Source organism: Lathyrus oleraceus, chromosome 7 (genome assembly GCF_024323335.1).
Source record: "Lathyrus oleraceus cultivar Zhongwan6 chromosome 7, CAAS_Psat_ZW6_1.0, whole genome shotgun sequence".
NCBI classification, from domain to species: domain Eukaryota; kingdom Viridiplantae; phylum Streptophyta; class Magnoliopsida; order Fabales; family Fabaceae; genus Lathyrus; species Lathyrus oleraceus.
The window spans coordinates 389,770,755-389,790,308 of NC_066585.1; positions in this window are offsets into that span (position 1 = coordinate 389,770,755).

Consider the following 19,554-nt stretch of genomic DNA (forward strand, 5'->3'; position numbering starts at 1 on the left):
ATTAACTTTGTACATTCCTCCTTTCGGAGTTAGTTTTCCTACAACAACATATTCACCTCCCTATTGGAAATGATTTTGATCCATATTCTCTTTGAGTTCATAGGCTTCATCATATGATTTGTCCATTAAAGCACCGCCAACTGCAGTGCTCAAATTCATTTTAGTGTTGTACAAAAGAACATTATAGAAAGTATGGATAATCAGCCATTGCTCAAGTCCATGGTGTGGACAAAGTTGTATCATGTCCTTGTATCTTTCCCAAGGGTCGAAAAGAGATTTGTTATCTTTTTACTTAAATCCGTTAATATGAGCTCTTAGCATAGTCGTCTTGCTTGCTAGGAAGTATCGGGCTAAGAAGACTTTCTTCAACTTGTGCCATTGTTTTTCCCCAACAATCTCTAGCCTTCCTATCAGAGGGTTACTTGCAGGACCGACTACAAAGTCCTACACTCAGTGTTGAGTGTATGGTGGTTTAGATGGAAAAGTCTTTGGAATGTTCAAAAAGGAGTGGATACAACTCTTGGTGAATTGAAAACACAGTAAAGTAAATGCAAATCGAAAGCAAACAAAAGGCTGGTAGAAGTAAAAGCAACAAGGTAAAGACAATTTGATAAGTTAAATGACTGATAAATATAAGTGGAAGCAAAAGTACATTTTTCGTAGGGAGATAACTCTTTTCTCGTAAACGCTTTGGTACTTCAAGTGTACTCCTAATGCAAATACTAAAAAATCCACCATTGAAATGATCCCTAACACTTGCTTAAATACTAATAAAATGTAACCGTCGGGAGGTTACGAATCTGTCTTGAGATGACACGTGTCAGGCCATTTCTCCCATGTACGTAGATAACTACCCACGTTTCGGCCACCCACGATCACTCCTTACCATGGAGATATCCTTTGACTTCAACTGGCCCTTTTGATGTCGACCCTGGATTGTCCAATTCCTTTGTCGACCTCATGTTCCAACAAACTTCCTAATTGACCATGCTTTACCTTCTTTGGCTGAAATATGTCAGCTAACAAATTGCCCCCTAAAAAGGCTGGTTTCGACTTGAGCTCGTCGGCCGAGGAACTTGACTTTTGATTGTTCAAATTTCGGCTAGCCATCTTATCACTAATTATGGTTTAAGGTGTGATGATGATCTTCCTGCAGGGGAGTTGTAGCGGTAAATTCATGACCATTAAGCTATGGATAAACTTAACGTCAATAAAACCAGAGTCATCACCACATTTTTATTGTGTCCATAGGAAAAGGGAAAAGTACAAACAAAACCCAAAGTTAAAAAGTTTTCAAATTAAAACTAATAAAATACCAAAGATTACAAGTAAGGGGGTTGGTTACACAGAGGGAAGGTGTTAGCACCCAAAGTGTCCTAGGTACTCCTAGGGAGCCCTTTTTTATGTGTGTATGTGTTTTTTGCATAAAAGATGTTTGAAACAAATAGAGTGTGGGGATGAGAAAAGAATTCATTAATTATATTTTTGTGTTTGACAAAACCTTCGGGCTTGTGTCTATGTACCAACATAAAAATGAGGGATCAAAACCTCGTAGTTCGTGGTATCGATTTCAAAATGAGTTGATTGCTTTTAACCAAAATTTATATTTAAAAGAGAAACAAAGGGCCCAAAAGTTTGAATGAGTGTTAGTTATTTTTGTCTTTTGAAATTTTTAAGTCAATATGATTAGATTCATTTACAAGTTTTATTTAAGAAAAGAGTTTAAAATGCAATGGCATAAGGCCAAAGTTTCTAATTTGCAATAAGGTCTAAGTTTATAAATCACAAGAAAATAAGATTTTAAAAAGGGGGGAGAGATTTTAAATTTAAGAAGAATGGGAGGAGATGAAGAGATTAATCCTAAGCAAAAATTAAAAGTTAAGAGTTGAAAAGATCTGACCAATGGGATGCAATCCAACAGACAAGAATGTCATATAGAAACCCACTTTTCCTTTGGACTTCAAATCAAGCAATATCAATAAGCAAGTAGCAATATGAAGAGAAATGCATCAAATAAAGATAGCCATATCCAAGCAAGCAACTTCACAGTCTTCTTCTTAATCTTCCCATGTATCAGATGACATACTTCTTGATTGGCTCAGAATAAGGCATTAGACACAGGTTCAAAGTAACAGTTGTATCAAGACCATATAGCAGATGAATTCATATGGATCCCAATACTTGCATCAGATGAAAGCTCAAATCAGAATAACTTGGTTTCAGAAATGTTGTCATTGGCCAAGTCCTTCTACATAGGGAATGTTGCCTAGTTCTAAGTCCAAGAGTTCAGATCAAATCCAACAGTCCACATAGACATTTTTTAGGGTTTTTGTTATTTATTAAGTATTTTAAGATCCTAAGACCACAAACACAAGCGAAATTCACAAACAAATATATACAATCATAATATATGGCTCAAGTGACCAAAGTGAAAATGGCATAAACAAAAACAAGTTAAATGATACGTAAATGACAAATTAAATGGTAAATGGCTTGAATTTTAAATGCATAAAGTAAATGACTTAAAATTAAAAGCAAGAATAATAAAAGTTAGTCAATGTTAGTTGATTAGATGTTAGTGGTGTTTTTCTTTTCAATTGATTAAGTCATTCTTTGGAGAACACTCAACCCTCTATTTACAAGCATGAATCCTTGAACCAAGACATCTCCCAAAGGAAGGGAAAAAATGCCAAGTTTCCACACAATACCATGAAAAGGGGGAGACTTACAATCTCACTTAGTAGAATGCTATGCCTTTAGGGTCAAAATTTAGCGTTATGTTAAGCAATCGTAATTAGACTTATGTAGAAGTCACAACTATCTGAGGCCAGGCAATAGAAATTTTGGTGTTAATGCATGTTAGAGATATGGCATAATGAACCATACTCATAAAACATACCACACACAAAAGGAAAAAGATCAAAGGATGGACCTATCTCATCCATACTTGTATTGGTTCATCTAACATAAAGTTATTGATGAACCAATTAGCCTTAGGATATTGAGACTTCATTGGTCAATGGAAGGGATGGGAAAGAATGGGATTAAAGATGAAGAGGGAGAGAAAATAAGACAAACACAAATTGGTCATGGGAGAAATTTTATCAAATTAAAATCATTCATTCATTTTGGGAAAGGAAATGTACATTTCATCAATCCCCTAAATCCAATGATTTTACTCCAACAAAAGTCAAATCAACCTTGACCAAGGCCCAAACACATAATCAAACTTCACAAATCAAAAAAAAATGGCTCAACATAATTTCTACACAATTAATCAATTAAAAATCAAATTAAAATGCATTTAAATTGAATTATGTTTGGTCAAAAACCTAAAACCTCCTTAAAACACAAAATAAATGGCCAAGAGATTTATCATAGGCCAAACAAGGTCAAAGGACCTTAGACAAAAAATTTCATAATTTTTGAAAAGTCAAAAGTATTTGTAAACAATTAAAAATATGCACAAAAACAATTAAATCATAAAAAATGTCAAAATTAATCCAAAAAATAATTTTAATTCCGAAAATGAAAGAAAAAAATATTTGAATTTTTTGTGTGAAAGTCCCATATTTTTTGGATTAAAAATGAAATTGATATGAATTAATTAAAAATAAGGGATTAAATGAAATAAATAGAAAACCAAAAAAATAAGGGTCATCTGATCTCCCTCATTAATTGAGGTGGAAGATCAGATGGCCAAGAGCGCGCGTTCCACCTACACATGAGTCAAACATGCTGCAGGCATGGTAATTACAATGAACGCGTGAGATTAGAAGATGAGACTCAGATTAGATGATCCTGGACAAGCCATCACACCACCAGAGCCCTAGCTCCAGTCATCTTCTCCGGTGAGAGCCATCGGTCTGGTCCAAGCTCAACTCAAAGGAAAATAAAAAGTGAATACACTAATTTGAAGGAAAAATGCTCAGGAGCACGAATCTGGCCTCAATTTTCTCCAATTCAAAGTATATAAAAAGATACAGGGATTTGAATTTTGAGGATCATGAATTGAGTTGCTTCGATTTGACCTCAAAGCAACTCAATCTTCTTGCCTACATTGATAGGACTCCAGACAACCAAAAATCAACAAAAATGGTGAAGAATTGAGGGAGAATTGAGGGAGAATCGGAGAGATGAAAATTTTGAAAATTCACCTTCAATGGAGCTTTTGATTGACACAATCTTGCTTTCAATTATGCTTGGCCTTGCTTCAGATGCTTGTTGGAATTGATATGGATCAAGAAAAGGTTTGGACTCTTGGAGTTTCAAACTCAAAATAGATGGAGAATTGAAACTTAATTTTCAAAGAAAATCTTCAAGCTTATCCTTCAATGGTGAGGATTTGGGGTTGCAGGTTCAATGCTTGGGCATCAGATCTTCAATTCTGAGCAACGAGGGTCTTATTTATAGGCTATGAGATTGATTTCCACACACTTCTAATTTTGGCAAAAATTGAAAGTTCTCTTTGCATGCTTGCATAGATGTGTGCTAGGCCCTTTAAGTGATGTAATTTGATCCATAATTGAGTGTGAATCAAGCTGAAACCATGTTAGAAGGCCATGCAATTGTGTATAAAAAGTGGAAGTGGAAAACATCCAAATGGTCCTTCAACTTACACCCATCGCAAGTCCTTCATTCTTTGGACAAATGAGATGATCTTGGACTTTTTCGAAAGGTGAGATCAAGGGAAACAACTTTCATGTTGAACACTTTTTCATTTGAAGCTTGGATCATGATGAAGTTTGAGGTGGAAGTTTGGGAAATCAAACATATTTGAAAATTTTCTATGTCACAAGTCAAATGTTCACTTCTTCCACCTTGAATAACTTTTTCTACGGACTTCAAATGAGAAACGTTCCTTCATCAAAGTTGTATCTCTTTCAAACATATTCAATTTGGTCATAAATTAGACCTCATTTGTATTTGGAATGAAGGAGTTATGCATTTTATAAGTTGAGGAAAATCACTTGTTTAATGGTAGTGGCCCAAAATGACCTATAATGTTTCCTTTTGGCACATGCATTTGCAAGTTGAATTTGAGCTTTCTCCAAACATAAAAGTTGAAGTAGACATATTGAACTTGATCATGCAATTTTAATGGCTTTCATCTCATAAATATTGAGCAAGTTATGTTCTTGGGAAGTTGACCTCCAAACTAGGGTTCATACAAAATGACCTATAATATTTCACCATAAAAAATGACTTTCCAATAAAAACTAGATCTAGACTTAAACATAAAAGTTGTTTGGAATGTCATTTTGAGTAACTTGTCTCTTGGAATCATTTTCAAATGACAAAAATTGTAGGAGATAGGTTCTTGGGAACCCCAATTTTTGACTAGTTGACTTTCTCTGGTCAACCACCATGAACCATCTTGCTAGCTTGACATTCTCTTGACTTTTGGGACTCATGGAGGATCATATATGTGTAGGATAATGTAATGTGAAGTATCCCTTGAAATATTTGATCAATTGTTGAAGAAACGTATTGAAGAAATCACACAAGATACCTAGATGAATTAGGGTTTCCAAGGCAAACAAACTCCAAAGTCTTGATGATTTCTTGATCAAAATAGCATGTGAAGATCATAGGGTTCCATATATGATGCTTAGAGCCAATGTGAACCATTTCTTGATTACACTTCTTGCACTAAGGGTCTTAAACCCTATATATGAGCTTGATGCATCGTAGTTGAGCATACACAGTACCTACAAAAGCAACAAACTATACTTTGACATATTTTTTGGTATTTTGGTTAGAAAATAATAAAAAATGAAGTATGATACAATAAAATATGCTTGGTGATCTCTCCCAATGCAAACACAATGAATGAGTAAGGAGGATGCCAAGGTGTGATCCCAATGCTAATGTATATGATGAGATATCATGAGGGATCTTAGGGTCAAATTGGGGTCTTACAACTGCCCCTATTTAAGGACATTCTAGATGAGGAGATGAAGGTTAAAATCTTCGTATAGACTCAGTAGAATGGACTTAAATAACAAAAATAGAAACGAATTTTGGTCCCTAAGAGACCTCATGATGCATATGAAATGTTATAAATAATCTATATGGGGAAAATGTTGCCACAAAGGAAAAGAATCCGGAGAGACTGAAAGTCCGCAGGAGCATAATGCATTCCCTAGGGAAAACTCACTGGGGAGACAGAGACTCTTGGGGATAAAAAGTTGTGTGCAGGCCAGGCTACGACTTTAAAACTGCCGGGGGACTCGAGGGATTCCATGAAAATAAATTAATGGAAAGACTCAGTTGGGGATAAAGGAAAAATCTGCAGGGGAAACGGTTAAATCAAGACAAAACTGAAATACTCGATCCAAATAGGGGACGACGATTTCACTGAGGAAATACGCACTCAAACTCAATTGGGAGGAAGAATGAACTTCAACACAAGAGTAACAGAAGTATATTATCCATTACCGGTTACTGGGTAAGGGGATAATATCATTTGATAGAGAGGACATTCGTTACCGATTACGGTAAACATATCAAGGATGACTCGCTGAGGGCAACAAGATGTGTATTCATTACCAGTTACTGGGTAAGAATAACCTGCAGGGGAAAAGCCAAATAGGATTTACAATTACCGGTTCCTGGGCAGAAGACCGAAGGAAGAGGATATTTGTCATCGGTTAGAGGGAACATATTAAGGATAAACTCAAAGGGAAGAAAATTCGTCATCAGTTAAGATGGGCAAATCAAGGATAGATTGCCGGGGAAAAAAGTAGGAATTACATATATCAGTTACTGGATAGAATACCGAAAAATAGAATATCCATCACCGATTAAGATGAACATATCAAGGATAGACTCCGAGGGGAGAAATAGGAGTTACATTTATCGGTTACTGGATAGAATACCGAAAAGAGGATATCCGGCATCGGTTAGGCTGAACATATCAAGGATAAACTCCGCAAGGGAAAGTAGGATTTATAACTACCGGCTACTGGGAAGAAGACCGCAAAGAGGAGGAAACTCGTCATCGGTTAGGATGAATATATCAAGGATTAACCCTCTCGGGAATGAAATAGGGATTACAACTACCTTTTTACTGGGTAGAAAACCGCAAAGAGAATATCCGTCACCGGTTAAGATGAACATATCAATGACAGACTCGAAAGGAAAGAATATCAGTCATCGGTTAAGATGAACATATCAAGGATAGACTACCTGGGGAAACGTAAAACGAATCCGCTGAGGAAAACAAGAGGAAGTAGATCACTATTACCAGGTATTGGGTAAGAGTAAAGTACTCGCAAATTGAGAAGAATATTACCAATTACTAGGTAATAGACTCTCAGGGGACCAAAAGCATCGATCTAGGTAAGAACTAGAAAGAAACAGTCAATCAAAGACTCGACTCGATGAGGATATAACTTAAGTGGAGTGGTTCTATCCAGATAATTGACTGGGGAGGAAGCTAAAATAATAATCATCCATGAGGAAATAACTCAGTGGGGAATGAGAAAGGTTAAATTCTTTCTGCTTAAGGGGCTGACATTTTACAATTGACGGAGGACAAACATACCAAATCTGCATGGGGATATGATGTCACTATAGTAGAGGACCGGAAAAATAATGGATCACAAAGTGAAATAATGAAATCTATAAATGTATATGTATATGTATATGTATATGAATGCTGACAAAGATAACACGAAGGATACAAGTGTCATTGGCATGAATCATTGATACAACACTCGGCTAATCTCGACAGGATGGAGGCATCGACTAGAGAAGAAGAGTTAGGGATGGACATAAACCATCCATATCAAAGGCTCGACCCTGGCTGCGGAAAGAGAACGGATCTGTTGAGGATTTGAATCATCAACCCTGCGGGGAATTTTAGGTCAACACCATTTCTAATGGGAGACAACCTCGCAGAGGATCAAAAATACTACTCAAGAATCAGTACTAACGGGGATCAGAGATAACTCCATTGGCGACCTGAGGGGAAACAAAATATGTACTGGATCTATGTAAACCGTTGGGAATACGCGCCTACAAATCTGCTAGGGAAGCGATCTCAAAACTCGGTTGGGGAAAACAACTTGCTGATCTAACTGCTTGGGGAAGACCAACAATGCTTCGCATTTCAGGACTTACCTGTTCTCAGACTGTTGTTGATATTCCTAAATGAAATTCATTTCTCCTTAAAAGTAATTGCTTTTATTATTTTTTAAGAAAGACGTTTTTTTAAATTCAATTTCAAAATGATCATCATAAAATTTAATTCTATTTGGCTGAAAGATAAATAAGAATAGGAACAAATGGATGAAAATATCAACTTTATTTAATAGAATAGTAGTCTGTAAATGACAAGACTCCATAGATCTTTACAAAAATTGAAACGTGGTAATTTACATGGAAAAGGGCTACATTGAATACAATGATCGCTAATCCTTCTACCATCTTCAATATCTGTAAGACCCCAATTTTGGCCCTAAGATCCCTCATGGCATCATAACATTGCATTTGCAAAGCCTCAAGGATCATGAGCATCTTGGTTCCCTTTGCCTTTGGGTGGGACTTCTTGTGGGTGATTTGAGATCACCAAGCATGCTTCAATTGTATTTTATTTCTCTTCTCATTTTATTTACTAACCAAAAGCACAAAAATATGTCACTAACATTTCTTGATTGTAGCTTAAGCAATCACAAGGTCAAGAGCTTCAAGGAGATCCTTTGTGCAAATATATGGTCAAGAGAAGATGAAAGCAAGCATGGTAATGGTTCCCAAAGCTCTCATCCATCAAATATGCCTCCCTAATGTCCCAATGCATCATTTTGATCAAATCAAGTCAAAGGGTTTGAGGTCTTGTTTCTCAAGGAAGCCTTAACTCATCTGTGTACCAAGTGTGCCTTGCCCATGAAGAAATCTCAGCCCATGATCAAATACAATCAAGGGAAGTTCTTTAATTCATCATTTCATGCATATTTGAACTTATTTGAGTGTCCTCAATCATCAATTCATCAAGATATGAGTTGTGGACTTGAGAAGTTGATCAGTCAATTCATCTAACTATTTTGAAATGCACTGAGACCTAACTTTTTATGTGTTGGTCAAATGGTGATGATCCCAAAAGAAACATTGTTCTTAAGAACGATATGAACAACTTTCATGTTCATCAAAAATTGATTTGAACCTTGGAAGGTCATCTCCCATTCCAAGACATTATAGGTCATTTTGACTAAAACCCTAATTTTGGGTCAACTTCCCAAGAACATAACTCATTCATTTTTTATGATTTTAAGGTGGGATCAATTGCATTGTAAAGCTTATTGTGTCTACTTAAAATGTTATGTTGATCAAAATTTCAGAATCTCAAAGGAAATACATGTGATAATGCAAAACATTATAGGTCACTTTGGACCAAATGCATTGAAAGGCAAAAAAGTCCAACTTCAAGTGCCCATAACTCTTTCATCAAAAACCCAAATGATGCAACTTTTATGTTGGAGGTTTTTCCATTTGAGGCTTGCATCATCAAAACAGAAGGGCTTGAACATTGGCCAAATTTGGAAATCTTACCTTTGCATGTTTTGCACCTTACACTTTAAACTCAAAATTCACTAATTTCCACACTTCAAATGGATCTTTTGCCCAACATAATTTTTTTTCCTTATGTCAAGACCTTTCCAACCATTACTCATATGCTCATGTTTGGATTTGGCAAGTGGCATTTTCGAAGAAGTGGAGTTTTTGGTTCAATTATGCATAACACATCAAAAATCCATGCACAAGCCAATTCATTCCAAACTACACGTCCAAACCATCTCACATTCATTTCAGCTTGCATTTGCAATGGATTTTGGGCCTCACATGCGCCTGTACAGGCCCATGCATGGAGGACCCAATTCACATGCACACGAGTTTGATCATGCATTGCATAAGCTCTTGCTATAAATACAGTTGCTTGCTTCACTTGAAAATCAACCTAATGGCGCCTGATATGCTACACAACTGAATCCATAGCCATTACCAAAGGAACTAGTTCACTTTTTTCTTAAAAATTTCAGATCTGAAATTCAACTAAATCTGGTTGAATCTTTAGATCTGAAGTTCCTAGACCTTCATCGTTCAGTCCATTGAACTTCTGTTTTGCAAAAGGAAGCAAGGAAATCAGCTCAAATCTTCACAATCCAAAGGTATGGTTCAACTGATTTTTGCTTCGAATCTCCTTATTCCATGATCTATTTCCCTAGCCAACGTGTTTTCTGAAGTCCTCACTTGAGAGGCAAGCTAGTGGTGGCTTTAATTTTGAGTTTTAATGAACTGTAATTTTTGTACCTGAGTCTTCCAGCTCGGATTTCTTATTCTATAGAAAGTTTGAGTGCAATTCAAGGTTATAGGGGTGATGTACATCACCCCAGCTTCATTTTTATATAAGGATCGTGTGGTTTGGTTGAGGTTTGAAAACCTGCAACTGGTGGCCGGATTTTGGCTTCTCACCGGAGAAGACGGTGGTTTCCACCACCGTCCACACGTGGATGGCCTCATGGCCCTTGGATCCATTGACCACGATCTAATCCTGGCCTTTGCTTCATATGACTTATTTTAATTCCTTGTGTTTTGCTTTGACTTGGATGTATGGTGGAAGCGCGCTTCTGGAGCGTTTGATCAGCCACGTCAATTAATGAGGCTTGATCAGACGCTCCTTGTTTTTTTGATTTTCTTAATTTCTGTTTTAATTTCTTTTATTTCTTTTATTTTCAAAAATTCATAACTTCTTTATTTTTAATCCAAAAAATATGGGACCAATTGCATTCTTCTCCATTTTAATTCTAGTTTTTAAAAATGATTTTTAATATTTTTTATTTTGTCATTTGATATTTTTTGTGAATTTTCTCTTTTCTGGTTATTTTTAATTCATTTTAAATAGTTTTTGATATTCAAAAAATACAAAAATATTTTCCTAACCTATTTGAATGATGATGGATCTATGAAAAATATTCTCATCAATTTTTTAATTGATTTGAGATTTATTTGAGATTTTAGTTCAATTAGGTTAATTTTTATTCATTTTTAATTGATTAAAAATAGTGTCTGACTTTTAAAAATGCTGAAATTTTTTGTCAAACTTTGTTTGACCTTGTTGAACTTAGGATAAATCACTTGGACTTTTCAAAGTTGGTTTGAAGTGATTTTGAAGTTTGACCTTTCTTTTATTTTTTAATTCAAGTTTACTTTGATATTAAAAATGCCAAAAATATTTTGTTCATTTCTTGACTTTCAATCTTCATCTCACTTCTGTTTTTGAGTTTTTGACCATGATCCTCAATATCATTGATCAACATTTGTAGATTGGTATAGGCCATTTCATTTAATGCACTTTATTCTTTTTATTTTCATTTCCATTTCCATTATTCATCTCCTTCTTCTTTTTTTTTTCTTTTTCTTTTTGATCAATGAGTTAAAGGTTGATAAGTTAGCATTGATTAGGGAGACTTAATCTTCCTTGATTCAAATCTAATTCATCTTGATCAATTGATCAAGTGAATGGCTTTGCATTAAGGATAGGTTGTTTCCTAAATCATGCAAAGGACTTAAACCAATACAAGATCAATTCTCTTTTTCTTTTGGCATGGCAAGTTGTTGGAACTTGGTTCACTAATCAAGACTTCTAACTTGTGTTATTGCCTACATTCTTATTGACAGGCCTCAGATAGTTGTGACTTCTACATAAGTCCAATTACGATTGCTTAACATAGCGCTAAATTTGCCTTATGGCACACGGTCGCATCCGCGAAAAACAACCGGCGGGCTGAAACAAAAACAACACAGAGCCGCCACCGTGCGTTATTTATCCCAAAAGAGGGAAAGGAAACGCTCAGAGTAAACCTGGGAAAAGCAAGGTCTCGCGACCAAAGAGGAAGGGTACGGGAGTCGGTTACGCAAGGGGAAGGTATTAGCACCCCTCACGTCCGTCGTACTCGACGGGATCCACGCTCTAAAAGAAAGAAAAGGTTGCTAAACAAACATCACACACACACACCGAAGACAACACAGGTGGGGGAAAAGAGGAGAGGGCTCGCTAGGACATCGCATCCTATGCCTACGTATCTCGTCTGGAACGAGAATCAGAGCTGCCGTAGTTTGGCTCACGCACGCCAAACAAGACACACACAAACACAGGCAAACCTGGAACCCAAACGCCAATCGCTGGACTTACATCGGCTTCCGAACCAAACAAACACACTCAGGATACGGACAGCCAATCACTGGGCTTACATCCATATCCTGACACACAAGAACACACACAAAAAGAAAGAAAAGTGCCCGGAGAGACCTCGCACGGTCTCCTGCCTACGTACCTCATCTGGTATGAGGATCAGGGCGACGTAGTTCCCCTGGACGGGAAAGAAATTCTAACCAGATACAAAGGGAGACACACTACTAGGGAGCTGTACTCGAGCCTAGATGTTATCATGCATCATTGCCCTATGTTATGGTTTCTAACTACTTGCACAACAACAAGCTAATCCTAACTAGGAAAAAGCAAATCATGCAAGCATAAACAAAACAAATCAAACATTCACAAGTAGCACACACTATATCCAGTCAAGTGAGGCTCAAACAAGGGTGAGGCTGCAAGAGCAAGCCAACTGTACAGGGTAGTGTTCGCTCTTAACCCTGACATTGAGAGTCAGGGTGAAGCAGATGAAAGGTGAGTGAAGATGAGGCTTCACAGCTCTTATCCCTGGACAGGGAGAGCTTCAGACAAAGGAGCGTGGGTTCAGAAAGTGGGAACCCTTCTACACTCAAGACTCTGACTCAACTGATCTTGGGTTAATGTCCCAATGCATCAACACAGTGGTGTGAGCAGAGGGACGACTCAACAAGAATAGTAGGGGATGGATTGCACATCCCTTGGGTTCTGCCAATTGCCTTAATCAAGGTCTTTTCCTGCTTGGGGACAAAGTTAAACAATCACAAACATTGCCTCTTAAGGAGGACTTCAGACAGGTGCCTGGCCAAGTAACAGGCCAGGTCTTCCAGACTACATGGAGACAAGAGAGTCTACCTCAATTGGTTTATACAACCAAGCAGCAACACAAGCAAGTTCAAAGATGAACTGTTAGCGACTAAAGTACCTGAAATCAATCTAATTCAGTGAGTATACCAATCACAGAGTCAAAACAAACAGCATAAGAACCAACAGACAATGTATAATCAGACAATGCAATATGCAAAGCACAATCAACTCAAGTGAGCCAAGCACAAACTCAAAGCAAGTGAGCCAAGCATCCTACAAAACACACAAGTTAGTTCACAACAATTAACCAAATTCAATCAACTTGAATTAACATCCTCAAAGCATTTGCTTCTTCAACCTGAAAATCACATCCAAACGTGAGAAACAAGACCACTAGGACAAGCCTAGGGTCAAAAGGAGATGAAAAATTCAAAACAGCAAGTGAAAATTGATCAAAACCAAGATTTATCAAGCAAAAAGAGAATCCAATTGGTCTCACACCAAAACTATGCACCAAATTCATTTTATGAACAAAACTTGTCAAACTATGCACTTTGGAAACACATTAGAGCAAACAGAATGATCACAATCAAATCAATATCAAAACAGCTCAATAAATTCCACAAAACTTCAAGCTTAAACAGAACACATTGAATGAGTAGCATATCAAATTTCATGCTATTTGGACCAGAGGAAGTATGGAAATTAAATCAGGAAGTCAAGTCATGCTTATATAAGCTCAAACGATGCCACCAATCATGTGTCAACTTTAGGCAAGTTTAAAACAGAAATGGCATAAGATAAATGAACCACACCAAAGCCAAAATGAAATTAAACATGTTAAGAACCAATCCACCAAATTTCAGCTTCATATGATAAGGTATGAGAATTTTACAAGTCATGTAAGTTGATCACTCAAGAGAAACCTAAAAATGACTAAACAGCAAACAAAAATACCAATCAAATAGAAAATGGATCAATGAAATCCACAAAAAAATCATGGTTAAACCTAACATACAGATGGAATCACATGCAAAAATCCAGGGCAAAAGACATAGCATAGGCATGGAAACAAAATTCATGAACATGGCGTAACATAGTGTGACACACATTGTCACACTCAACTTGATCACATCATATCTCTCTAACCAGGAACTCAAAATTATCAAACTATACATCAAAATCACCAGAAAAGTGTCAAGAACATGCATGTAAAATTTCACACATTTTGGATAAGGCATCAAGATTGCATGATCAATATGGCAAAGCATCCACATGAAGCATACATTCAAACAATCCCTAGGCATTTGATTTTTTCACACGTGCACAAAAATATTAAAAATCACCATAAAACGCTACACATCACAAGGAGAATGGTGAAAAAAGTCTCATCAAATTTGGATCAAAAATGAATTAGATATGGATTTTTGAAGTTACATGATCAAAATGAAATGAAATTGAAAAAAGAAATGAAATAAACATGAAATAATATTCAACAATGGCAATTTCGTAATTATCCTACAGCGAAACCAAAACGCGGCGTTCCATTTTAAATGCTGGCGCTATGTGATTGGCTACTGGTGGCGGGAAACAGGTTTTCGAAATGAGAAGCCAGGCCAATGGATCAAACGCACGCTGGAGCGTGTTCTTCATCAAGAGCAACAACAAATTTCTAGAAAATCACCAAGAACACATCTCAACCAAAATGAGCAAACGATATATCAATGGATTCGTCTGAACACGTACAATCACAATATCCACATGAATTTGCCTAATTCCTATCATGCTAAGCAAATCGAGCAAAAATAGTTTGCACATCCAAACTTAAATCTCAGATTTCTCTCTCGATTCTCAATGATTTTCAAAGCTACAAGTTGCATTGCACTCTATGATCAAAGATCTACACAAGCCATATCACAGTTTGAGCAATTAAGGAATTTGAATTCTAACCTTATGATGATGGCAGTGCTCGATTCTTGTGTTTCCAAGTCCAAAATGCAAAAACAGAGGAAGATTGATGATGTAGAAGATGATTGAAGGAGGTCTTGCAGCTCAATTGTGCACCAGGTGGAAGAACCTTCAACTTGCCATGGAAGAGTGAGATTGCAACAGTCACGATTCTTCTATGCTCTTGCCAATGTTTTGATCAACAGTTCTTCACAAAGTCCTGTAGAAGAGAGATCATACAAGAAACAGCACAAAGATGAAGCAATTCAATGAAAAAATGATGAAAAAGTGTGAAAAAGTTTTGAGAGAATTGAGAGGTTTTTGGAGGAAAAGTTTGTTAGATCTGAAATTGTGAAATGTCATTATGCTTTTCTGTTACAATTATCATTTTATACCATGCCTTAATCCACTTGTTAATCACAATTAGCAAAATCAAGTGAAATTAGCAAAATGTAGTTTATGCATAAATGTCCAAAATGGCCTTTTGCAAAATCAGCCAATGCAACAGTAAAAACCAGTTCAAACAAGTCATATTTGTCATTTGGAGTGTGTTGAAATTGGTTTAGTATGCAAAAGCCATGTATTTTGGAAATTCACCTTTTTTCCCACCAATTTTCAAAGTGAACACTTGAAAAATGACTTTTTGCTATGATGATTTTCAATGAAATGTGATGATGCATCATGAAAGTACATGTAAAATGTGGTTTGCTCAAATAAAGATCACCCAATTTGGCCATTCCATTCAAAAGTTATGCCACTTTGAATATCAACATTTTCTGAAAATGATTTGATCATAACTTACCAACCACACATGAGAAATTCATGTTCTTGGACTTTTTGGAAAGGTGAGAGCAAGATCTACAACTTTCATGTTGGACAAAATTTCATTTGAAGCATTTTTGGACATGTAATTTTGAGGTGAAAAACTTTCCATTTTTGGCAGTTTTCAATTACAAGTCACTTTCTATTTTTGGAAAGTCTCCATCTGACTTTATTTTCTTCATTCTTGATGTTTGAAATGTCAAATGAAACTTGTTTAGACATGAAAGAAGTGTCTCTAACCCTCTCCCACCTCCAAATCCATCAATTCAGGCACAGTTGACCACAGTTGACTTTTCTGACTGATAGATGAATTTCAGCTTGACTGATCAAATTGAGCCTCAAACTCCTGATGAAATGGCTCAATGATGAAGACCTAGCTTCCATAAGCTCAATATAACCATATGATGATCCCCATATCCACTGAGAACCCCATCTCCTTGCTAAGCCCTGACTGGCCCAATGCAGATGATTCAACTAATTAGGGTTGACCAGTGGTCAAAACCCTAATCTCAAGGTATCTGATCAAGCATAAGGAATCTCTTGGTGATGACAAAACCATGATGATGATGATATACCATTTCAACCAAGATAAAGCTCAACCTCCTTGAGGAACCATGAAACCCTAATTTGAATCACACATCCTCAGATGGTCAATGATCAGTCCATGAAACTTTAGCTTGCATCTTAACCTCTTTATCTTCTGATCAAGACTTAGGAGGATGACTTGCTCAATGTAGCCACATGATATGCAACATGCTAATGACTAATGACCTAAGAAATGCAATGCAATATGTTACGCTAGTCCCAAGAGAGGAGGGCAAATTTTGAGGTGTTACAGCTGCCCCTATTCAATCCACTGTGAACCTGTCGATATGAATAGCCTCGGCTTTTAGATGATCAGGATGAAGAGTGATTGAATACCAGGAACAAACGAACAATTTTCACTCCGATGGGAAAATAATTAACAATGCCTGTCATAATCGGCAAAGAACACAATCTTGAAAGAAACACCCGTCTGGAACGGAGAAAGTCGGCCTGATCACCGAAACAGCAACATCGACCTGGATACCAAAATAAATGGTAACACAGGGATAACCATGGCCTGAACACCACATCTTCTGGGGATTATTATCATCTCTCTCTTTTTTTTTTCTTGAACCCCGAAATTTTTCTCTTTTTCGTTTTCTTGAACCCCAAAATTTTCTTTCACGCAAATGATCCTGGATCATTGCATTTGAACCCCGACATCTTGTTTGCCAAAATAATGAACCCCCTTCTCCATTTGAACCCCAGTCGCCTGACGATAGCTCGCGATCGCCATTGTGAACCCCGTTCTCCAGAAAACACCCCGTGTCTCCCTTTCTCCATTTGAACCCCGCTCTCCAGAAAATGCCTCAACACTTCCCTTTCTCCGTTTGAACCCCGTTCTCCAATTTCTCGTGATAATTCCGCTGGCAACGTCGGAAATAACACCAAACACCACTCTGAGGGAGACATATCAGAGGGTACACCTTCACAAAAGGAAGGTAACATGTGCATTTCTTCCTCAGAAGACACCCATAACGACCTCTATTGGCCTCAGCCAAAGTCTAAGGTGACACATGAACAGAAGATAATCCTGAGGATCTCATCCCGGATAAAATCTTCAACTCCAATCTCCATTTGAACCCCACTCTCCAGAAAATGCCTCAACATTCCCCTTTCTCCGATTGAACCCCGATTGTCGCGCTGATCGCGTAACGTCCTTTGATTTTATTTCCATCTCCGTCCGACGGAAAAATTTCCTCCAGTATCGCACTACTGGGGAACACTGCTGATCTGACGTCATGATGCTAAACTCCTCAGAGTAACACCTTCACCATCCGGCGAAACTAAATCTCAAACGGTAACCACGGCTTGAGTCGCGCTGATCGCGTAACATTCCCATCTCTGTCCGACGGAAAAGTTTCCTCCAGTATCGCACTACTGGGGAAGTACTGTTGATAAAAAAACGGTGCCAAACTCCTCGGAGCAACACCTTCACCCTCAGGCAACCACTTCTCAAACGGTAATCACAGTCTGAGACTAGCTCATGCTTGCAATATGATGCATGATTGATTTTTCTGCGTAATGCTCCACAATTATGGAAATGCTACGCGATTTATTATGCAATATGCCATGCTATTTACATGATGGATGTATAAAAAGCATCCCCCTTAAGGGACTCTTCTGAGGAGCTCGAGACACTCCGCTGAGGAACTCACCATCGCTCCGATTTCCGCCCTGCTGGGGAATATCGTTGCTGCTGGGAACAGACAACCCTTGCTGAATAATATCTCCTTTGCACCCGATCCGCTTGGGGAATTGCTGGGGAGAGATCCACCAACGCACTCTGTGGGGATACACCAGTCTCTAACTTGCTGGGGATATAAATCCCGACTTTGTTTGGGGAACCACCGCACACAGATACTTCCGCTGGGAAATAACAACCTTCAGGCCTGGCGACTGGGGAAGCATCGATCTGAAACCTGCTGGGGATAACTATCCTGACCCTGCTAGGGAAGCCACAGACCTTGAATCTGCTGGGGAATTAGTCATTCCGACTCTGCTTGGGAAGTTGAATGAAATTCTAGTACTGAACACCGGTCGACTCGTCGAATCATGTCATTCATCATCCACATCTACTGTCAGCTTTCCAATTTTGAGGACTCCCAGACTCATCTGGACCTTTTCTGCTCCATCATCTTGTATTCCAAACCGTTCCGCGCTCGACGGAGAGCGAACTTCTGGGACTTATACAGGCTTTTCAATTTTCAGACTTTGAAGAGTCTTCTTGATTAATTTCCAAGGATCGTCGTACGTCTCGCCGTCTTTTCACCGTTCTTCCATTCATTCGTCCCTGATTGGACTCCGTGGGGATTGTTTTGTCAAAAAGCCTCCACATCACAACCTACAAGTGAGTGAAAAAATCTAACAGTACCAGCAAAACAGATCGTTAGATAAAACCATGCCCCAGGCGTGTCAAGATTTCAACACTTGGGTCATTCAACCTTCCGAATAAGATTTCAAGTTTTCCATCTTATAAACATGAATTGGAAGGGACCTGTATGTCTTAAAATGCAAGATTCTTTATCAAAAATAATTGGATGTTTTTGCAATCAAAGCGGTAATGAAAAACAAAAACAAAAGTATTTGACTGAATATGCATTTTATTGATTGGAAAAGTGTGGCTCAAACTGAGCAATACAAAGGAAGCAATTCCTGAAAAGAGGTAATTGCGCACAAAAGGAAAAATCTATCCTAATGGCAATGTGAAACCGCGATCTCATCGAGTTCCAACTCAGTTACACCCCATATGTCCTCAGACTCTCCGTGCTTTCTGCCTTCTGAACAAGACGCTTCCGACTGATCCCTACCGGGTATTATCCATGATGCCTTAACCAAAGCACTAACGATCATGCCAGACGCAGTTGTTCGTTTCAATCCCTCTTTTTCCTGGACCGCCCTTTCGGGTTTTCAGTCCACCAGGATACCCTTTTTTGCCCAAGTCGCCTTTTCAGGTTTTCGACTTGCCGGGTGTACAGTTTTTTCTTTTATCCCTAATTTTTGCCCGAACCTTTTCATTCTGTTTTTTGGTTCGCCGGGATGCCCCTTTTTGCTTGGACTATTTTATTCTTTTCATCCAGCGGGTCTCTTCATACGAAGTATTTTTTAACTGGGTCCGCATTCACAGGGGATGGAAAATCCTCGCCATCCATGGTCGTCAACAACAAGGCTCCACCAGAGAAAACCTTCTTGACCACGAATGG